Source organism: Diabrotica virgifera, chromosome 2 (assembly GCF_917563875.1).
Source record: "Diabrotica virgifera virgifera chromosome 2, PGI_DIABVI_V3a".
Classification (NCBI taxonomy): Eukaryota; Metazoa; Arthropoda; class Insecta; order Coleoptera; family Chrysomelidae; genus Diabrotica; species Diabrotica virgifera.
The window spans coordinates 64,475,051-64,499,966 of NC_065444.1; the positions used below are offsets into that span (position 1 = coordinate 64,475,051).

Below are 24,916 nucleotides of genomic sequence, written 5' to 3' on the forward strand. Positions count from 1 at the left end.
AATGTTTTTATTGAAAATTATACAGTTAAGGCCGCGTCTCACCATCAAATAATTTGATCAAACAGTTTGAGCAAACTCCGGAAGTACGTCAAAGTGACGTCACAATTGCAGTTTTTTTTTGACATTCTAAAAATCTGTGCTCTCATTATCAGTCTAGTTTGATCAAATTTTTTGTATTGAGTTGTCTAACTTGTTTGTACTTTATTTAAAATTAAAATTTTTCATTATTATCCACAATGAACACTCAGGATGTGACGTCACTAATTGTCACTTTCGGTTTGCTCAAACCAGTTTGATAAAATTATTTGATGGTGGGACGCGGCCTTTATATTATATTGTTCTTGAATTGATGTTTGAAATATTTTCATTTGATGACATATTCATATAATACAGTGATGATCGCACTAATAACTGGCAAAATAGCACAAAAGATGGAAAACGTATTAAGTTGTGAGATAAAAAGAAATGAAACTATGATATTAACCTATAAAGGGCCTAGCCGGGGAAGATGGTGAAAAGTGCCCCCAACTCAATTTAAATTCCATATAGGTCACTTTTTAGCACATATAGAGGAACTCACTTTATGAAATTTTTAGCCCCCTAGGTGGTCACGTGACCCCCCTAGGGCGTAATTAGGCTTTTTATGTTTTTATTTTTTATCTCAGCCGCGTCAAGAGCTAGCCAAAAACTTTATTTAAAAAACTTGTAAGTTTCAAAAAGATCTATATGAAAAAAATTTTTTTAATTTTTGGCGGGAAATTGGAAATTTTAGAACAATTTTAAACTTTTAAATAACTCTGAAAAAAAAACTAAGACATTCGTTTTTACGAAAATCAATTATAATGTGTATTTTTGCATAATATTTCACCCTGAATTTTTTCAGATTTTTAAAATTGGTGAAACGTACCTTTAAAAATAAAAAACCGCATTTTTTCGTTTTTTTTTTTTTTCGTTTTTTGATATAATTTTATACATATTTTTCAAAAAAGGTAACACCGTCACTAGAATAGGTAAAAAAAATGAAAAATAATTGGGGTTTGCTTAATAAAAATTTTTTGTAACGCCATCCATTTTCAAGATACAGGGCGTTGAAGAAAACAAAATTTTACACATTTTTTACGATTTTGCCGAAACTACTGGCAACATTGCAATAAAATTTGGCAGGTTTTAAGAGGTAGCTATTTTGAATTTTTTGACATGCAATTAAGAATTTTATATTCATCATTGGCGCGCATACGAGTAATGGTCTGAACTTTTTAAAGAAAAAAAGATGGTACGCCACTGACATATTTCAAATTAACAATCATTTTTGAATTCCTCGTTTCAATTTTGACAAAAAATCTATCTTCCCATTTTTTCATACGACGCGCCGTTTTGTTGCAAAAAATAAAATATCTTAACGCTTCCAGAGTATTCGAATTAATTTTTATAATGGATGTACGAGTTTCTGTATGTAGATGTAGAAACTACTAGAAGTTCGAATGCTTTGTAAGGGTTAAGATCTTTTATTTTTTGAATAAAAATGGCGCGTCGTATGAAAAAATAAGAAGATAGATTTTTTGTCACAAATTGAACGAGGAATTCAAAAACGATTGTTAATTTGAAATATGTCAGTGGCGTACTATCTTTATTCTTTAAAAAGTTCAGACCATTACCCCTATGCGCGCCAATGATGAATATCAAATCCTTAATTGTATGTCAAAACATGCACAATAACTACCTCTTGAAACACGTCAAGTTTTATTACAATGTTGCCAGTAGTTTCAGCAAAATCGTAAAAAATGTGTAAAATTTTGTTTTCTTCAACGCCCTGTATCTTGAAAATGGATAGCGTTACAAAACAATTTTATAAAGCAAACCCCAATTATTTTTCAGTTTTTTACCTATTCTAGTGACGTTGTCACCTTTTTTGAAAAGTATGTATAAAATTGTATCAAAAAACGAAAAAAAAAACCGAAAAATGCGGTTTTTTATTTTTAAAGGTATGTTTCACCAATTTTAAAAATTTGAAAAAATTCAGAGTGAAAGATTGTGTAAAAATACACGTTATAATTGATTTTCGTAAAAACGAGTGTCTTAGTTTTTTTTTCAGAGTTATTTAAAAGTTTAAAATTGCTCTAAAAATTCGAATTTCCCGCCAAAAAATAAAAAAAAAATTTCATATAGATCTTTTTGAAACTTACAACTTTTTTAAATAAAGTTTTTGGCTAGCTCTTGATGCGGCTGAGATAAAAAATAAAAACATAAAAAGCCTAATTAGGCTCTAGGGGGGTCACGTGACCACATAGGGGGCTAAAAATTTCAGAAAGTGAGTTCCTCTATATGTGCTAAAAAGTGCTCTATATGGAATTTAAATTGAGTTGGGGGCACTTTTCACCATCTTACCCGGCTAGGCCCTTTACATTATATTGACTGTTTCCCACCTTTATATAGATATATGTATACTACATATGACAGAGGCTCGAAACAAATGAGATGCGTTGAAAAGTACTGTGATCGATTCATGATCAATCTACTTATTGTAACACTAATTTTATTTGTAGAGGAGAAGGTGATATGTGAAACCCCATTTTGTTTTCCTACGTAAATCTTTGAGTTTTTTGTAGATCGACAAAAATTAAACATAAACTCGTCTGATTAATTGTGTGATGAATAATAATTGATTACATTTATTAAGGAAATTAATATTCTGAAAACAGTTTCAAAAAGAAATACAAAATTCTGAAAATGTGTAGTTTTCGCTAGTCGGAAAAAGTGATGGTAATTGACCCCCTGAAAGTTGATCCACATTATCATCAAAAAGATATAGATTCATAACAAGATCAACAAAAATTAAAGGTATAATAGGTTTCTAAAACTAATAATACATACAGTGTGTCGCATTTAAGATGAATATCCCTATATTTCGGCTATCAAAATAAATACAGACTTTAAATTTTGCACAGTGCATACAGGTTGATGATCCACATTTTTTAAGATGATCAACTGAAATTTAAATTTAAAACGCGGCCTACTGCGAATGCGCAAACAAGATGAATTTTCGATATTTTTCTTCGCGTTAGAGATACCGGAAAAAGTTAATTGAAATTTAGTTGAGTATCTTAAAAAATGTGAAGCATCAACCTGTATGACTGCAAAATTTAAAATCTGTATTTATTTTGATAGCCGAAATATAGGGGTGTCTTCATCTTAAATGCGACACACTGTATAACTATCAACAACAATCACAAACGTGCTTAATTGTCTTTTCGCAATCTGTGCAATCACAATGGACCCACATTTCTCACATGATACACTGCACCCATAGCTCACCTTTTGTATCCTCGAAAAATTTCCTTCGCAGAATATACAAATTGCATCTTCTATTTTTTGTCCGCTTTTATTAAGAGATGATTTCGCCAACCCAACTTGAAAACCAGAAGGGCTAGGTGTATGAATCTCTTCTTGGTCAAAACCAGAATTTAATTGTGTAACATTTCTTTTTTTCGTAAATTCCTCTAATTCATTTTTGTAACGTGAACTGGTGACAACAGTTGAGGAAGAAGCTTTGTGACCTCTATTGGACACTTTTCTTTTTGGTTTAGGAAGCGGAGTAATATTAACGGACAAAATCATCTCTGCTGTTGTGTACGTTGAACCGGCAGGTGAATTACAACCAGCCGGTACACGATTCTCGTCTCCATCATTCCATCTTCATCTCGTCTCGGCAGTTAATGGCTCCTCTTGCCGTTTAGCTGCAATGAAATCAAATCTGTGAAAATTCCCCGATTGCAAGGAAATTTTCCTGTCTTATGTCTTATGAAAAACGATTGATTGCTATAGATCCAGTTCGACACTGAACATATACCTGGTTGAATAGCTCTGCGATACTATAGGGTTCTAGCCGCCGCTCATTATGACGCATCCAAAGGCCCATTGTAATGGGTTTTTAGTGCACCCATAAACGATTATCCAAAGGTTGTAGTTTGTGTGTTGTATGTGGGGGTTACCGATACTACGATGACGTGATTTTGCCGAGCTATGTCGCGCCATCCAATAGATTGAATTCCAAGGTCACATGATCACTGAGTGTCGGAGAGTTGCAGGGTTGTGATTGGCTATCTGCAGACTTACATGCGTTTGAAACCGAACGGGAGAAGCCGTGCACACACACACACACACCTTAATTAAATAAAATCAGTTTGTGTTAGATTTTCCATTGTTTTAAATATGGATGAATGAAAGAGCAAAAAAAAACAAAATTTACTGTCGAGGAAAAATGTGCAATTTTAAACATATATTAAAAGCATCTATTTTTTTTTTAATTTATAACTTAAAAAACTCCAATGCAGGCGAATTCGGAACAAGGCTGAAAAAATACTTGAAATCCGGGACTTTTCAATGAAAATACGGCAATTTTTTTAATATAGAATTTTAATATCATCATTTTATTGATTAATTAATAGGGCTTTTCATTCACAGTCATTTGTTTCGAGCTTCTGTCAAATGTCGTATAATCCGTGTATATTAATATTATATACAGATTATACAGCATATGACAGAAGCTCGAAACAAATGACAATCGATGAAAAGCCCTATATACACGGATTATACGGCATATGACAGAAGCTCGAAACAAATGACTGTGAATGAAAAGCCCTATGATTTGGAAATGAATCATTCGATCCGATTGATTTTATCGTTCATAAGAATATAACCTAACGAAATCAAGAAGTTGGTTTACTTGAAATGGTAGGCTATTGATTATATTCAAAATAAGATAGCTAAAAGGAATTACAACGTTAACGGGGTTTTATTATTTCATATGGTCAATGGAAAATACCGCGAAAATATGAAAAAACCGCGAAGTGCTACCATTTAAAGCGGTGCGTTTTTGAGAAATGGCTGAATTAGTCCCTGGGCACAGGTTACATTAGGGTGAGTTCCATGCACTTTTGGTACAAACCTACCTACATAAAAATTGTTCCTGGTTAAATTTCTTATCTAAATATCACTTTTTAAAGTCAAGGATACTTTTTTTTACAAAAATATATTCAAAAGAAAAAGCACAAAGAAACCCAAAAGAAAGAAATTTTGTTTTTTGTCCCATAACTTTTGTCCACGAGGATATAGGTATAGACATTGCTTTACAGAAAAAAAACCTACATATTTCTTCTTTAAAATGTTGTTTAGTAGAGGTAATTAGAATTTATAGTTTTCGAAATATGATTTTTCAAAGTTTGCCACTCACAGCAATTTTGGGCAATTGTCCTTGTTATTTCGCAAATATTGTGCTGTAACTTTTTTCTACGTAATTTTAGGTATATTCAATGGTACACGTAATAGAAATAGAAATCAATTACCTTTAAAATGGTCTACTGTGTATCGTTATACGACTTTTTTTTAAAGAGATTATGGTTTTTCAAGGTTTTATACTTTTAACGATTTTTATAATATAATATAAAAATAAAATAATATTATTATATAATATACTATATATTATATAATAATACATTATATATTATATATAATATAATATTATATTATATATTATATGATACCTAATATAAAAAAAATTATTATTTTTTACATTTTTTACGATTATTTTTAAAATTTCTCATTATAACTTTTTTCTTCTACATTTAGGTATATATTATATTATATAATAATAAAAGCTTATTTTGTTTACTTTAAAATGGTGTATTACAAAAAATTCTAGGATTATTTTTGAATAAGATATTATTTTTCAAAATGTAATAAGTACTTGCAACGATTTTTGATTTTAGTATTATTTTTTAAATTTCTCATTATAACTTTTTTTTTCTTGTACATGAATATACTATATATTGCTCAATAAAGAGAGCTTGCTTTCTGTTCTTTAAAATGGTGTATCATCTATATTTAAATAATGGAAACCGAGTGATTCTTTGATATTTTTTACCTGTATTATTTAAAATTATTTCTTTTACAAAAATTACATAAACATTAGTCTTAAAAAACATCACTTTAGTTAAAATTATTTAAACGTTGACATTTAAAAAATTTTCAAAATCAAAGTCCATCTCTTCGTTAGCATTAGCTTCAATATCTTCCTCTGACACCTCAGTTATCTTAAAGTTCCCACAATTAGTACCCATGCACATGCACCCTTTGCAGAATATTAAACAACTAATTCCTATCTTCCTACAACCGCAGATTTTTGTACATCCTTTGGTACATTTACATGCTATTTTTTCAAGCAAAGCTTGTGGTGCACGAGCTTTGACAGCAAATATTGAAATTAATCCATATTTTGAAGTTTGCCCGGCCGAGTCACGTGGATCGAAAGTATTACCTATAAAAAAGAAGATTTAATCATAACACACAATCACATAAAAAAGTTATAATGAGAAATTTAAAAAATAATCCAAAAATCAAAAATCGTTGCAAGTACCTACTTATTACATTTTGAAAAAGCATATCTTATTCAAAAATAATCCTGGAATTTTTTATAATACTTATAAAACAGAATAAGCTTTCATTTTTATTATACATATAATATACAGTGAGCACGTAAAGGTTGGAATAAATTCATTTTCTCGAGAATGGACGATTTTGGAAAAAAATCCCAAAACCAGTCAATTTTTATTTTTAAATTACGACTTTTTGGTATATATATCATACTAGTGACGTCACCCATCTGCGCTTGATGACGTCATCGATGATTTTTTTAAATGAGAATAGGGGTCGTGTGATAGCTCATTTGAAAGGTAATTCAACTCTCTATTCAGTAATATAAACAATAACATAATTATTTATACATGGTGTCCAAAAAAAATTTTTTTTTTGGTTAAATTTATCGACATAAAAAGAAGAATGTATGTAATTTATTTAATGAAAAATACATTTTACTGTTCTCAGAAAACAGAAAAAAATGTTTATTTGAAAAATTTTTCGCTTTTCGCTTAAATTAAATGTTTAAACTGTCACGAGGCTGGTGGGTGGCTGCTATTGAATTTAAGCAAAAAACAATATTTATCTGCCAAATAAACATTTTTTCCTGTTTTCTGATAGCAGTAAAATGAATTTTGAATTAAATAAATTACACACATTCTTCTTTTTATTTTAATAAATTTAATTGAAAAATTTTTGTTGCCTGTATAAATAATTATGTTAATGTTTATATTGCTGAATAGAGAATTGAATTACCTTTCAAATGAGCTATCACACGATCCCTATTTTCATTTAAAAAAATCATCAATGACGTCATCATGCCCAGATGGATGACGTCATTAGTATAATATATATGTCAAAAAGTCGTAATTTAAAAATAAAAATTGACCTGTTTCAGGATTTTTTTCCAAAATCGTCCGTTCTCGAGAAAATGAATTTATTCCAACCTTTACGTGCTCGCTGTATATACCTAAATGTAGAAAAAAATTATAATGGGAAAGTTAAAAAATAATCGTAAAAAATATAAAAACTCGTTAAAAGTATAATACCTTGAAAATGATAACCTCTTTAAAAGAAGTCGTACAACATTATACAGTAGAACATTTTAAAGGTAATTGATTTCTATTCCTCTTACATGTACCATTGCATATGCCTAAAGCTGCGTAGAAAAAAGTTACAGAACAATATTAGCGAAATAACAAGGAAAATTGCCCAAAATTGATGTGAGTGGCGAAATTTGAAAAATCATAATTTGAAAACTGTAAATCCTAATGACCTCTACCAAACATCATTTTAAAGAGAAAATATGTAACTTTTTTTTCTGTGAAGCAATGCCTATACCTATATCCCCGTGGACAAAAGTTATGGGACAAAAAACAAAATTTCTTTCTTTTGGGTTTCTTTGTGCTTTTTCTTTTGAATATATTTTAGTAAAAAAAAGTATCTTTGACTTTCAAAAGTTATATTTGGATAGGAAATTTAACCAGGAACAATTTTTGTGTAGACGTATTTGTACCAAAAGTGCATAGAACTCACCATAATGTAACCTGTGCCCAGGGACTAATTCACCCATTTCTCAAAAACGCACCCCTTTAAATGGTAGCACTCCGCGGTTTTTTCATATATAGAGATTCATTGACCATATCAAATAATAAAACCCCGTTAACGTTGTAGTTCCTTTCTATAGTACATAATCAATAGCCTAATGGTTGACAAAACGGAAAAAGAAAATTTATCAGCAATCATTACATCGTTGAATGCGGCAAGTCTCGTACAGCTAATTCATGTGTACTATACATGAATTGTTATTGGTGCCAAATGGTCTTTTTAGAAGACGATAATTAAAATACAGAAATTTCAATTTTATGTGAATTCTTAAAAGAATAAGGTATTCAACATTTTAAAATAGATTTAGTAGTGTAAATGGAACTTGTGACGTTGGGAATTGCCACTCGTAACCAGCTCATGGTGTTCACGTGATAATTCTGTCTTTTCGGGCTTCGACCGCCAAACTATAGTTCTATAATTTTGATATTTCGTTTATATAAATAGTATCCATCAAATAACAACAACACTGGGGACTCTGCAGATGGCTTAACATGTTCAATAAAGTGTAAAGTAAGTAAAAACGAGTCATGAAATAAGTTGCTTTGCATAAGGCGATGTGAATCTGCCATCAGCACTCGTGCATCATAGTACGAGATCCGAATAGGAGGTCAAAATGTACCCATCTGCTTGCTGGATGAAACATTTTTTTATTAAATTTCATACATAGACAAATATTTCTAGCATGGGATTCTAACATATCTATAGCAAAATCGTGTCATAGCTATCCTTAAGGGGCGCCGAAGGGGTTGAAATCAATATTCCAAACACATTTTTTTAAAGTATGGTAGAATTATTTTCTTTTTAAATTAAATAGGCATATTCAGTACAATTCATAGATTACTCAAGAAAAAATTCAAGGAAAGATACTAAAAAATAAGCCAAAGTTGGAAAATTTTTAAAAGAGACTCAGTGGACATCAGAATTCATCATTAATTCATGGTAAACAAAAAAATCAAAAAGATTTTATTAGCTTATGAGTTTCTCGAGGTAACGCTGTCAAGTTTTGTAGTTTTATCTAATTTTGACTTTTTGATATTACTCAGAAATCTAAACAAATAATTTTTTTGCAAAAAGGGTGAAAATCAACATCATTATTATTGTTAAACAAAAAATAAGCATAAAAAAATATCTTGACCTCAAGGAATGTCTAGAGAAAATATATACAAAATTCCAGGTGAGTTGGTCAAGTAGTTTTTGAGTTACAATGTCTACAGCCTGAAAAAAGCAGTTTTGAGAAAAACGCGTTTAAAGTATTGTCAACTTTTATTTTCAATTTCTTTTTTGTCTGTCAAATGGTAAAGTGATACACACCGAAATATGTTTTTAAATCGCGGAGTAATTTACAAAAGAAAATAAGAACAGCTGTTGACCGTTTCTCACTACGCTCAAGCGCGTTGGCACGAACTTATAAAACGAGTCGAAGGTAGGGAGGTAGGGAGATAGTGTTAGATAGCCCTAGCTTCGACTAGATTTGCAGCAGATTCGCGCCAGCACGCTTGAATGTAGTGAACAACGGTCAACAGCTGTTTTTTTGTAAATTACTCCGCGATTCAAAAAGATATTCCGGTGTGCATCATTTTACGATTTTCAAGACAAAAAAGAAATTGAAAATAAAAGTTAACAATACTTTAAATGCGTTTTCTTCAAAACTCCTTTTTTCAAAGGCTGTAGACATTGTAACTCAAAAACTACTTGACCGACCCACCTGGAATTTTGTACATATTTTCTTTAGACATTCTTTGAGGTAAAGCTGTCGAGATATTTTTTGTTGTATGCTTATTTTTTGTTTAACAATAATAAATATGTAAATTTTCACCCTTTTTTACAAAAAAAATCGTTGTTTTGACTTCTGAGTGGTATCAAAAAGTTAAAATTAGATAGAACTAAAAAAACTTGACAGCGTTGCCTCGAGAAACTCATAATCTAATAAAATATTTTTGAAATTTTTCTCATGCTATGCTTTTTCTCATGAGGATCTTTCAGTGCGTTACAGTTTTTCGATTTCTTTCTAACTCATTAAATTGTATGTGACAGAAAAAAACGCACGTCGGTTATTACATTTCGTCGGTGACATTTATAACATTTATTCTAGTTGTCAATAGATGGCGCTATAATCGAAAAAAAAAATTATTTACTAATTATATAATATATCTACGAATATAATCTGTACAATTTATAAGACTATACAAATCAAAGAAAATACCATTTTATAAATGCAATAAACACAATTGAATTGTTTTTATGCCAAATTGCAAATAAAATGTGACAACTGTCAGATTTAACTAAAATGTCATGTTAGAATAAATGTCATAAATGTGTATTATCACGGACTTACCTTTTTTTCTATCATTTGTGACGCACTGAAAAATGCTCATGAAAAGAAGCATATGACACGATTTTGATAGGCAAACCATGCTAGAAATATTTGTCTATGTATGAAATTTAATAAAAAAAATGTTTCATCCGACAAGCAGATGGGTACATTTTGACCTCCTATTCGGATCTTAGACTATCATTATTGTCATGGTTGACCCTCGTTCAACTGCAGCTGCAGTCGCCAGTCAGTGCTCCAAACTGCCTTTTACCGTTCATGCCTTTTTGTTTGAACAATTGACAGTCAGTTTCATCCACGTTAAAAACTCGATCGGCAGTTTACTACTGAAATCAACAGCAACCAACGGTTTTTATACCCCCTTTAAAATTAAAAAATGGGAACCGACTCCGCACATGTCTAGTAAATTTGTATGACCAGTGTTGCCGGACGTTTAATATTATAATCACCGATGTGGTCTTCGATTGTTATCCTTCAACAACCACCAGTTGTTTTCGTGAACTGTATTTAAAAATTAAAAGGACAACAAGAAACTGCGCGCGAAAGTGAAGAGCAGAAATGAAATTTAAGACTGCTTCTGATTATGGAAGACAATCTATTGATTTAAATAATCCAATTTCAATTAGAAAGGACAATACTCACACTCTGGTCAATTAGTGCTACAATACTTAACTATTTTCATTCTTGAGGTTAAATTTAAGGTAAAAGAAATTATGTTCGGTTTGTTCTGCTTGATTGAACTTTAGTTTGTTTTTTTTAAGTTTGCTTGCGTGTTGTTATTTTTAAAATCTGTTTGTTTGTTTTAATTTTAGAATTGCCACAGAATATTTCAAATTTTTTAGAATCAAAATTATCGCGAACTAGAACATGTTAAAAATAAGGTTATGTTATTAAATACCACATGGCAATTTGGCAATAAAGAATAAAAAGTTAGTTAGAATAATTTTATTGGTAAAGTAAGAGTGGAATTCAGGTGCTTATTTTTGTTATACTTGTGTAATACGATTTTTTTGAGTTAATAAAGTGTTTAGTAAAGTCATTTAGCTTGGCAGTTTATTTTTATTGGCTTACCCTAAACCACTGGCTGTATATAGGACATGATTTGTATTTGGCAAAAATTTTGCACTGCATGCTTGTTGGAAACGTTATATTTTACTGTATTCATTAATTGTTATCAATTTTAATAAATGACATTTATGTATTTTTATAAATAAATCAAAAACTACTTATTTGGTTATTTTGGTATAGTACTACCAGCTATCTAAGAGACTCTTAACACGTTTACCGACAGAACGTCTTAATTTCTATTGATGTAATGTGACACAACGTCTATAGATGACATTTTTAAAGTAACGAGTTGTGACAAAAAATCGATGTTAAAAAATGTCACATTACACCTACAGATGCATATGAAATGTGACACAACATCCATGGTCTTCGTCCACATGTTTACAAAAAATGTTAAAAAACTCATTATTTCCATAAACTTTAAGTGCTAAAAGAAATTCAAAAATTTCCCTATTCTACTTTGCAAAATACATATTGTGTCACAACACTTGCTTATACATTTAACGCACTGTCCGTCAACGTGTTAACTAACACATTCACAGACACGACTCCATATGAAGTCATTTACTCCATAAGAAGACATGTCTACATGTGAAGCGTGTTCGTGAATGTGTTAATGCTCAGCGGAGCGCTATTGTTTGATGTGTCAGCATCCACCTGTATGTGTCCAGTGCTGGACATACGTCTCTCTGAGCTCTATCTGTCTGTGTCTAGTGCGGCTTAAATCTAGTTATTGATAATACGCTTCAGATTGTCGGTCCATCTGGTTGGTCAGCATGTGCCGAACATACCAAGGATACGTTCGGAGCATGCTGCGAGAATAAATCTATAATATATATTATAGTTTGGCTCCCCGTGCATGACAAGCTTTAATGTTTCCGGTCCATAAGTGAGTACAGGTAATACACATTGGTCAAAGATTTTTCTTTTGAGGTATTATGGGTAAGTCCAATTTAAATACATATTTTAACTTAACAAAAGTCGAAGCTCACATGTATGGATATTTTTGCCCAACCGAATTTCAAGTCTTAAGTACTTATATGATGTAGTCTGCTCAATATCCCTTCCATCTTTCATCAAGAACAATATTGCAATTCAGCACCCGATTAGTCATTATTTGTGTCTTCTTTTTCATGTTAATCTTTTGTCTTACCTCTAAGAAAGAGTGATATAATTTGTTCAATATTATTATTGCATCATCCATATGATCGGCTATAAGGATGATATCATCTGTGAATCTGAAATGACTGAGTTTCTCTCCATTTATGTTGATACTATATTCGTTCAGATCTGCCTACTTAAAAGTGTGTTCTAAAAGCACTGTGAATAGCTTTGGTGAGACGATGTCTCCTTGTCGTACTCCTTGCTGTATACAGAATTTATTTGTTTCTTGTTCGATATGTGGAATTTTATAAACAAGGGATCTATCTCTTTTATGAAATCATCCCTTGTTTATGTAATTTCACGTGTTAAACAATAGCACCCCACTGTCCCTTAGATAGTTGGTACTACTATACTTGTAGTTCATATATGAGTTATTCTTAAGTTTTCTTTGTAAATAAAGTTATACTGGTTATTGTGTTACCGCAAATTATACTATTACTTTCAATCACTCAATACGTAGGACAGAACGGGTAAGGAAATCTGTATCAAGAATCTAAAAAAAGTCCACCAAAAATCCATTTAGATTTCCACACAATCCCCATATCAAAATTATATCCGTAAAATATAATAATACAAGTAATAGTAGTATCCACAAATAACTTCATCAATAAATGGGGAAGGAAATAAACTTATTTATTTATGTATTCTTTCTTTTTTTTATTCTGCAAAATTTTAATACAATAATAAAATACAGAATTAAAAAAATAAAGGTCTTTAGGTACTTATTCTAGCTTTACTTGCAGCTTTTACGAATATGAAAATTGTATATATGGGTTCTGCGTTGCTTATTTATCAATTTACAATGGCCATACAAGAGGGCGAAAATTTTAATTAAGATTTTTGTTAAAATATTCTTGTAGAGTATTGAAAGACATGTTTAAGCAATAACTGTTTAATTTTCTTTTTAAAGGACATCACACATCTTATGGAAAATGTAATGTCACTCAAATGTAATAAAATTTACATGGATAGATTGGTCTCGAAATTACAATCATTTCATATCATTGTGCCAACTCTGAATTTTGATTAATAACGGCATAAATTGATATGAATAAATCTAAAATCAACTTAGTGTGTACGTGAGTTAAAGTGAAAAAAGTGGTTTTGTGAAAGAGGCAGTTCATAAATCTTTCTGCAGGAATTAAGGTCTCTTATCCAGTGGCGGCTCGTGGTAATTTAAAAAGGGTGTTAAATTAAGGAATGCAATTATAGAAACAGTGAATAAAAACCGCGGGCACAGGTGACAAAATTTTTGGGGAAAAAAATCAAGCGGGACCTAAGCGGATTAGTGAAACTTTTATTTATTTATTTATTTATTTATTGTTTATACATATGACCTGGCCTCTAGTGACTAATCCAGATCGTTTTTTCCTGATGGGATTACAGATATTTTTTTATATTTTTACATTTTTTACTAAACTACTACCTAAATCTATTTTTACAATTTATTAATTAATTTGCCATAATCTATTAAATACATTTAACAAATTTAAATAAACAATATAAATTTGTTAAAATATTTTTGGTACCATCAACTCCCTTCTAAGTTATAAAGACAGTCCCTCTATTTTCAGAAGAGAGTTGGTAGTCTTTTTTTTTTATAAATTTAATGAATTATTTATTGAATTATTATTTTTATTTATTTATTTTATATTGAATTATTATTATTATAATTGTAAATATCTATTTTTGAATTTATATTTTATTTTATTTATTTTAACTTTATCTTACTCAACTTCATCAGGGTTGGATTAATATTCCAAAATATTCTTCATTTTGTAATATATCTCTTATTTCAATTCTTTCTAATCTTCTTCTCATTTCTCTATGTTCTTCATTTTCTATAGTATTTTCACAATGTAACACTATATGTTCTGGTGTACCTAGTTCTCCACATTCACAATATGCATCATCTTTTAAGTTAAATCTTTCCAAATATGTTGGGTACGGTCCATGTCCTGTTAAAAAGTGAACTAAATCTTGTTTTGGATTAAAATAATTTGGAATGTTTTCTAATATTGGTATAAAATTGTATAAACGTCTAGATTTTGTTGAATTTTCCCATTCATTTTGTCTTTTTCTATTTATTATTTCTTTTAATTCTCTTTTATTTCTTATATCTAATCCTATTATTTGTATTATTTTTTCATATTTTTCTTTTTTTAGCCAATAATTACATGCTCTTTTTTGTGTTTCTAAATGCATTGACATTACTCCAGTTAAAACTGTGAGTGCCTGTGTTGCAGTTGTTCCAAATGCTCCCGTCATTCTTACAAGAAATCCTCGGAGCTCTATTTAATTTTTCTGCATTTTTTTTATTTATTAATCTATGTGCCCACACACTTAAACCGTACCCTACAATTGATGCAAGTATTGTACTTAGGTATATTCTCATCTGTCGGAACGAAATTCTATATTCTTTCTGTGCTAGACTAGCAATGCTATGCATGATCTTTGTTGCCTTTTCACAGACACAACTCATATGTTTTGTAAATAATTTTTGTTCGTCTATTATAATACCTAAATATCTTGTTTCCATTTTTCTTTTTATTGTTTTCCCTCTAATTTTTATAATTGGATCTCTTTCTAAATTTCCTTTTATTAAACTATATGTTGTTTTTGAATCTGATATTGTTAATTTTACTTTATTCATCCAATCATTTACTCTTATTAATACTTCATTTGATTTATTTTCTAATTCTCTTCTTGAGTTTGCATCTATGATCAACAACAAATCATCTGCATATGCTATGCTTCCAAGGACTTCAGGATCTATAGTCAATTGTTCCAACAGTTCCTCTAGCATTACATCCCAGAACATAGGTCCACATACTGATCCTTGTGGACATCCTTTTGTGATATGTTTTGTCTTTTTTCCTGTTGGACAGCTTAGGCTTGCATATCGGTCTTGACAGTAGTTTCTGAGACTTCCGTACAGATTCTTTGGACATCTCATTCTTCGAAGTCTTTCAAAGAATGACGGCCACCAAAGATTGTCAAAAGCCCCAGACACGTCTATAAAGCTCATTAAAACATACTTTTTTATGCTTTCATTTACTATTTCAAATATTTTATTTATTGCATCTTCTGTTGATCTACCTTTCCTAAAACCATACTGACCAGGATGTAATCCAATTTCTGTTCTTATTTGATTTAATTTTTTACATAGTAATTTTTCTTGTAATTTTCCCATTGTATTCAATAAACATACCGGTCTATATGATTTCGGTAAGGCAAGATCTTTTTCTTCAATGATGTTAGTACTGGAATTATTTGTTCCGACAATGCTTGAAGTATTTCAACATGAATATTATCCGGTCCAGGTGCCTTCTTTCTTTTCATTTCTCTCATACTTTCATATACTTCTTCTTCTGTGAATTCCTCTATTTCTCCTTCTTCTTCTGTTTGGTATTCTTGTATCATTTATTCATTCTGCGAAGCTCTTAGAGCAGCTGACGATAGAGACCAATGGAGAAACATTGTTAGGAATATTGGAAGAAATCACGATCCTCAGTAATGGGGAAACGACAGGAGAGAGAGATCATTTCTTCTCTTATATTTCTTTGTTCTAATGTTTCTCCTTCTAATTTATCTGGAGGTAATAATACATTAAGTAATGTTTCGGCCGATTCTTCCCAATTTTCTGTAAATGTTCCATCTTCTTTTTTTAAAGTAGAAAGCATTGTCGGACATCTAATTTTTTTAGAAACTATTTTATATGGTATTCCCCACATATCTAATTCTAAGTGTCTTGATACGAAGGTTTCCCAACTTTTAGCTTTTGTTATTTTTATTTCTTGTTTATATTCTTGTTTTAGTCTTCTATACTCACCTAGAAGGATTTGCCTCTCAAGATAGATACCACATCGTTGATATCGCTGTCGCGCATATCTAACTCTGCTTCTCATTCTTGTGAGGTTTTCCTTCCAGGCTGAGTTTTTTACTTTACTATTTTCTTTTATTTTTGGTATTGCTATATCCATTGCTTTTTTAATTTGTTTGGTTAATTCTTTTGTTGCAATATTTATATTAGATCCCCTTTGTACCAGACAAGGTGGTCGAAACTCAGACTTTAATAGTTCATAATTTGCTTTACCTATATTGTATCTCACCGAAGACATTTCCGTATTACGTGGATTCAGGTTATTAAGATTGAAAATTATAAGGTTGTGATCACTTATTGTTGCATGCTCCATCACTTTCCAATCCTTAACTAGGTGTGCTACTGCAACATTTGATATTGTTATATCTATATTGCTAGCCGCACCAGCTTCTGAAAAGTTGGTGGGTTTCCTGGTTTATTGTGTACTATCAACTCTAGTTCGTTAATCATATCTTCTACTAATAATCCTCTTTGATCTGTTTGAGTTGAATTCCACGATATTGATTTTGCATTTACGTCTGCTACAACTATAACTTTTTCCTCTCTATACGCTATAAATATAGCTCTTATCTTTTCCACGTATTCATCAATATCTTCACAGAACTGACAATATAGGTTAGCTATGATAAATTTACCTGCCTTTGTTAGCAATTCTACACAGATACAGTGTCGATCACTAAATTGTTTTAGAATTAGAAGTCTCATATTTTTATTGAATAATACGGTTACCGCCATTGGATTTTCTCCTATGCTTGCACATTGTGCAGTAATTGGCATGTGTTGAATTTTTCCTAGTCTTGTATATGGTTCTTGAATGCAAACCATATCAAGACTATTTTCTTTTGCTGTTTTTCTTATTTCATGTAGTACTGTGATACTTCTCATACCATTTATTTGTCCTATTTTTATATCGAATGTTATATTTGTCATTAATTAATTTTGTTTGTTTTTTTTATTATTTTTTTTTATTAGTGAAACTATTATACTTTCCTGCTTCTCACCAAATTATATATTTACTTATTGCCTAGGCGTTCGTTAAAAAATTATCAATAGTGAGTGCTTCGCCCGTTTAAATGTTGTGGAATATTAATCATTTTTTATTATTTATGTATGGTAGGTATACATAAAATCTTTAACTAATTTCGATTAAATAATGCATTCATTTCCACACCACCATTGAGGTAAAATGCAAGGCGCGTTTTTTTCCTATACCCAGACTCTAATAATTGGCGAACATCAATATTGCCAATATCTGAGAGTTGCAATTCATTTTTTAAATGAATTTTTGCTGATAAATGAGATAAATCCCGAACGCCCGTTTTTGTCCACTCTGAAGAAATAGTTTCATTCTTTGAAAATACTAAACATGGAAAACAAAACAAAGAATGTAGTTTATCACATCCGCACAACCACGAAGTTTTTTTAGGTATATTGTTAAACTTTAAAGCAACATTTAAACTTTTTGTTTTTTATAGCACATTCTTGTATCTCCGGCCGAAGTGGACCATTCTTTTTTATACTGAAGAAGTCGATTTTCAACACTATTTGCATTTTCTTTTATAAATTCCAGTGAATAAGACTCCATCATAAAACTATTAATATTATATTTAAGATTTAACCGTATTTAACTAAATCCCTCAACAGAAAATTCCAAACTGTGAACCGAAACGCTGCACTGGTCTCCGTGTCCTTTTTGCTTTTTCACCGGTTTTAAGATTTCTCTTCCTAACTACAGCGGTAGGTTAGAACTGGCTGGTTCAATTTGAATTCTGCACCAGAGCATAGTAGGGAACATCTTCATAAACTACGTCGTTGAAAAGGGGGTGGGGGGTCTCTGCTTATTACGGCGGTATACGACAGGGTGAGGGGGCCATGAGTGCACATCCGACGTTCACGAATATAAAAAATTACCCTATTTTAAAATTAAAAAGAATTAGTAGGTATATTACTTTTATCGCATACTTTTCATTTCGTTTTTATCACTCACAGCCTTAATAATGTTATAAAACTGACTTTTTACGCGGTTGACTTTACTATTTTATGTTTTTTTAGGCACTAAGTTTAATTTTAGTTGACTTTATTTATTTTTAGTAACTTACAACTAAACAAATGAAAAACAATGAATTTATACCTTTTATTTTACAAACTACGATAAACACTTAACATTAATTAATTTATTAGAAAATACTACACTAATTTTATACGTTACAAAATAACCACGGCTTTATTATAATTTATTTACAATTTATTTCGCGACGGCTACAAAATGACCAAACTCTAATTCCAAAAATGTCTCTTTATATAGTTATAAAATTAATCTACTGATTTCCAGAAAAATAGAAAGGTAAGTATTATTTACAGAGCAATAAAAAAGGTGTATTCGATGGCCTTCTAGATCGTAAACAAGTTTCCTCTCGAAATCAGACAGTTCGTCGCCAGAAAGTTCTGGCGTTGACAGGGCCGGCCTGGGACCGTGACAATAATATTGCTAGCAGTTTTGTACAGAATAGCTTTGTTCCAACATGAACTTTTAGACGGTCCACGACGATCACCGTCCTGCGCAGTACCATTTAACGATTGTTCTATATATTTAAACAAACGCTTCTATACAGAACAACGTCTGGAAGGAATAAATATTAAACTGTTCATTTATTTACTGAATACTCTGTGTGAAACAATTCTACAAGAAAGAATAGAAATAAAATATTCTATTTTATTTAGTTTGTACACTGTATTTATACTTTATAAAAGAAATGGTCTTGAAATCAAAACAAAATAAGTATCAAGATTTATATGATGTAGTTAAGAAAGCATATCGGAACTTCGATAAAAGTATTGTCTTTTGTCGCAATAAAGTTAATTAGTTCTACCTACAGTAAATTGAGCAAAGTAAATAAACTTTGATAGCTAACTTTAAAAAATCCAGAAATATGGAATTAAAAAAAAATCTCTAAAAAGGGGGGTCATGATGCTTTACGACGGAAGAGATTTAAAAAAGTGTATTTTAATGAACTTTTATTGGGTGTTCACTGCACAAGTGAACCAATGGAGAAACCGCCCCTGCTCTTATCTTATACATTAGGTTTGTTCTAGCATCAGCTTCAAACGGTTTGAAACCATCATCGAATAGTGGACCAGCGCGAGTAGATGGGATAGCACTGGTGACTGTATTATGTTCTCTCACTGACCAACTGTTTGCTGACGGTTTCTGACTAGTTTGACTGTTTGCTAGAACAAACCTATAATAATAAATCACAATTAACGCACTTCCAATGTTTTAAAAATGTGATTAATCAAAATTCAGAGTTGGCGCAATGATATGAAATGATTGTAATTTCGAGACGAATCTATTCATGTAAATGTTATTGTATTTGAGTGACATTACATTTCCATAACATGTGTGCTATTCATTAGAGCAAGTACTTCCTGTAAATGATCATATATTTTAATTCACAATAATTGTTCAATGGTAGATTTATACTTTTCTTTTGTTTCAAATTAAAAACATCCATACTGTTCTTTTCTGAGTTGTACCTAAATATAGTCTCTGCAGATACCCAGTTACACCAAAACTCTATACCATACTGCATTATGCTGTGGAAATATGCAAAATAAACTGTTTTTGCTACATATAATTTCTTTGTCTGTGTTGCATAATATAAAGATGTACTAAATCTTTATGTTGGCTTGCTTCCATCTCACACGGTTGTCCATGAAATTGGGTAGGAGGGTAGCCCCATTGTTTTTAAATCTGACTATACATTATCTCTCCTCATTTATGGCCGTCCTAAAGGTCTTCTCCCAGAACTTGGTAAGGTCATTATTATTTTGCTGGTTATTATTATTTTTACGTTTAAAATAGAAATATTCTCATTTGAAAGCTGTATAATTATTTAAACGATATTTTTTTAAACAAATTAAAAATTTTTGTTATAATAAATAAATAAATTTATTATAACAAAACAAAGCAACTTTGACATTTAATAATGCGTTATTTAGGTGGCTCTACTCGAGTTACTTGGGAACAAAAAAATGAAGATAATTGCTCCATGGGAAACTGAGAAAATGCACTTTTTTAATGTACCTATACCAATTTTGAACTTTGAGATTCCATTTTCTCCAACCTGATTTTTGAATGAAATTTTGGTATTTTTCACTCGTAATACCGATAGTTTTTATTATTATAAATTATAATATATGTTATGAGTCTTTTAAAGATCTGAAAATTTGTGTGGAGAAAGAGTACCGAAATAAAAAGGTGATGTTCGAAAATTCCCATCCTATTGCTTAGGTATATCTTACGTACATGCCGGTCAACCTTGACTGGTTGTATCTTGGTAGGCACCACTCTTCGCAATTAAACGTTTTTTCTTTTATAAGAAGCGTCCTGCCGCGCTCTTTCCAATACCTTTTTCATAATTTAATTTAATAGTTGCCGAATTCTATTTGTTTATAAGCCAAAACATTGTTTATAATTTCAAAATATTCCTGAGGCGGCTAAAATAGTCCAATTTCAAATCTGTAAAGTACATTAGATAGGTATAGTACCTTTTTATACAAAAATCATAGTTATTCTTATACATATATCATAATTATTGTGGTTATTATAGCGCCCGTAAATTGTTAATTAACAATTTAATTGTTGCTGAACTGTTCATTCAATTTCCATTGGATTCTGGAAATATAATATATACCAAAAGGGCTTTGATGTTACCAAGTGATTTAATTATTGAATAATAATTACTTACTTAAAATTTTACCTGAAAATTAAAGATTTTGTTGGAAAACCCCGCATCTGAAGAAAATTTTTGTCGAAGTAAATCGGGGAAAACATGTCTCGATGCAGAATTTAATTACGGTGAATTTTTATTTGGGTGTTTTTGGTGTAAAGTTAAAATCTTTGGAGTTATAGAGCAATCATTGAAAAAAAAACACGATTTGGGGGCCCCATTTTGTTTATAAAAAAGTAGCACACTATCTGCGGACTTTGCATACCTATACCTATTATTAATATGCATATAGAATCATAAGATTCGATTCCAGCAATAAAATTGCTGGAAAATACCTTTTCCCAAAAAATGGCCTATTCTCCGATAATCTGCCCAGACTATAATATGAGTGAATGAAGTATTACAAAGGAGCGCGATGAAAAAAAATTCTCGATAGTTACAGTATCTAGTCTGAGTAAGTATGATATATCCTGTAGTATATTATTAGAATTATTGATAGTTAAAGGAAAATCCGGGAAAGATAACATAATACAACAATGATATTGCTCATATTTGAACATTTGAAATTTTAATAGTAAAACATCATTTTGACGATAGCTAACATTTGAGAAAACACGTAAAAGGGTTTACCGCTGTAATTTTGTAAATTATTTTCACTAGTAATACCACTAGAGGTCAAATTATTTCCGGAAATTTTTTTGAGATCATGAATATTTTGAAAATTTCCCGAGTCGCAGACGAGGGAAATTTTCTAAAAATATTCATGATCAAAAAAAAATTTCCGGATATTAATTTGACTTCGCGTGGTATTCGGTAAGAAAATTCCACACCAAATTTGCATTTGAAAATCCAAAGCTGCATGAACAGATTAATAGCGCGCCATAGCTTTGTCAGCAATTATTTAGGCTTTCAAATTCGTAATTTCTACTCATTGTAGTTGCATGGGAATACCATTTCAAGATAGAAAATAGTATATTCTTCAATTTTACATAAGTTTTGAGTAACTACAAGTGATAGAAAATGAATCAAAACTAAATTATGTAAACAAATAAAAACCAGTCTGTCAAAAATGTTCTGTTATTGTAAACGTCAAAAAATTTCCACTATAATTCGCTGTTGGGTACCCCACGAGCAAAAAATTTCCGATAAAATACCTCCGTTGCCATGGTGATCTGTCAAAATAACGTATTTTGATTGGTTCAAAATTACAGGTGTGGAATTTTCTTTGTAACACAAAGTAACGTAGTGCAAATAACTTTGTATAAATTCACTTTGATCCTTTTTTATAAATAATGGACTTGGGCCATGTTCACATGACCAGCACTTAACGCGCGTTTTGATAACGCGCGATTACAACTACATAATTCAAGTTGTAGATATGCTAACGCGCGTTAGCATTATTAAAACGCGCGTTAAGCGCTTTCATGTGAACGTGCGCTAAGTTTGTTTAAAAATGTGAAGCATTAAATTTGTAGAGCAGCTGACAAATATTTATCCAAGTAGCAACTTTACAGCTGGTCTTACTTTGTTACACATATACAGGGTGGTTCATCTTATTCGCCTCGGTCTCTGTATGGAAAACCACTTGATATTTTAAAAAAATTTCTTCACAGGAATATACAGGGCCTTTAATACTACAATCTAAAAATATTGTGAATTATACAGGGTGCTCCAAAAAAGAGTGGTATATCAAAGTTATATTTTTTCTTATAGAATGCCCTATATCTGATGACATAATTGAATTGACCTTAACAAATAAGCTATACTTTCATAAGGGTTCCCTATACCTAAATACAGGGTGTTTTGATTTATTTCGATTTTTATAAAAATGTAAGGTTTTAGAAAAAAATAAATATCTACGAATCTAAGAATCAGTAACAAATTATTTCTTGGATCTTGATAATAGACTATTTAGCATACTTAAACAGATGCTTATTGTAACAAAATTTCTTACAGGGTGGTCAAAATATGAGATTGTTCTATTAACAAATTCAAGTTGTAATAAGTTACTTATTTTAAATGGAACACCCTGTATCTTACTAGTCTATCGCGTAGGAAATTTACTTAGCTTTCAATTTGTACTAGGGTTTCTTATACCTATCTTTTTACAGGGTGGTCACAATATTAGATTGTTCTATTAACAAATTCAAGCTGTAATAACTTACTTATTTTAAATGAACCACCCTGTATCTTACTAGTCTATCGCGTAGAAAATTTACTTAGCTTTCAATTCTTATTAGGGTTTTCTATACCTATCTCCCTTCATTTTTTAAATATTTAAAGATTTCCTAATTTGTAAGCTTTAAAAATTAGAATTAAGTACCTATGTCGTGGTTATGTACAACACACCACCAACACCGGCAATATACTTAGATATCTTAGTCAAGATACTTTCATTATTAAAATTCACATTTTGATCATTTAATCACACAGAGTGTTCTTATTTTAAATGACATACTCGATATTCTATTCTTTATAATGGAAGATATTTAAAACCTCTTCAATTCCATGTAAACATTCTCAATACACATGTTATTCTGTAAATTATATAAATTCCCATGTTATTCTGTAAATACCCATTTTTACATATTTTTGTACAATAGGCTCGATTTCGTTAAAGTAGCCATTACATTTAATTGTTTGTAATTGCGATTCAAAGATTCAAACAAAAAGTGGTGTTCTTAAATTTACTTAATAACCGTTGGGTTAAGATATGGAAAATACTTATACGGAATGAAATATAATTTAAATATCTTCCAGAATACGGCATCTAATATAGGGTATGCAGTTTAATATAAACATATTATTCAATGTCACATGTAGGCCAAAATCAACTAAAATAATACAACACCCTGTGTGATTACATGATAACAATGAACATTTTATTAATGACAGTATCTTGTCTAAGTATATTGCCGGTGTTGGTGATGTGTTGTACATAACCACTCAAGTTGTACTTAATTCTAATTTTTAAAGCTTACAAATTAGGAAATCTTTAAATTTTAAAAAAATTAAGGGAGATAGGTATAGGAAACTCTAAAAAGAATTTAAAGCTAAGTAAATTTTCTACGCGATAGACTAGTAAGATACAGGGTGTTCCATTTAAAATAAGTAAGTTATTACAGCTTGAATTTATTAATAGAACAATTTAATGTTTTGACCACCCTGTATAGAGATAGATATATGAAACTCTAATACACATTGAAAGCTAAGTAAATTTTCTACGCGATAGACTAGTAAGATACAGAGTGTTCCATTTAAAATAAGTAAGTTATTACAGCTTGAAGCTGTTAATAGAACAATCTTATATTTTGACCACCCTGTAAGCAATTTTGTTGCAATAAGCATCTGTTGAAGTATGCTAAATAGTGTCTTATTAAGATCCAAGAGAAAATGTGTTACTGATTCTTAGATTCGTAGATATTTATTTTTTTCTAAAACTTTACATTTTTATAAAAATCGAAATAAATCAAAACACCCTGTATTTAGGTATAGGGAACCATTATGAAAGTATACCTTATTTTTTAAGGTCAATTTAATAATGTCATCAGATATAGGGCATTCCATAAGAAAAAATATAACTTTGATATACCACTCTTTTTTGGAGCACCCTGTATAATTCACATTATTTTTAGATTGTAGTATTAATGGCCGTGTATATTTCTGTAAAGAAATTTTTTTAAAATATCAAGTGGTTTTCCGTACAGACACCGAGGCGAA

The 24,916-nt window shown here is 30.6% G+C and overlaps 1 protein-coding gene across 2 annotated transcripts in view; it reads left to right on the forward strand.

Moving 5' to 3' along the window:
• Positions 1 to 10,829: 10,829 nt before the first annotated feature.
• Positions 10,830 to 24,916, forward strand: part of LOC114330085 (b(0,+)-type amino acid transporter 1) — a 156,146-nt gene continuing 142,059 nt past the window's right edge. The window contains exon 1 of one of the 2 annotated variants that reach the window (XM_028279398.2): positions 10,830 to 11,052. The gene's annotated coding sequence lies outside the window, so the exon portion shown is untranslated. Of the gene's footprint in view, positions 11,053 to 11,303; positions 11,325 to 24,916 lie in introns of those variants that run through there. The other variant, XM_028279400.2, reaches the window with a different exon arrangement.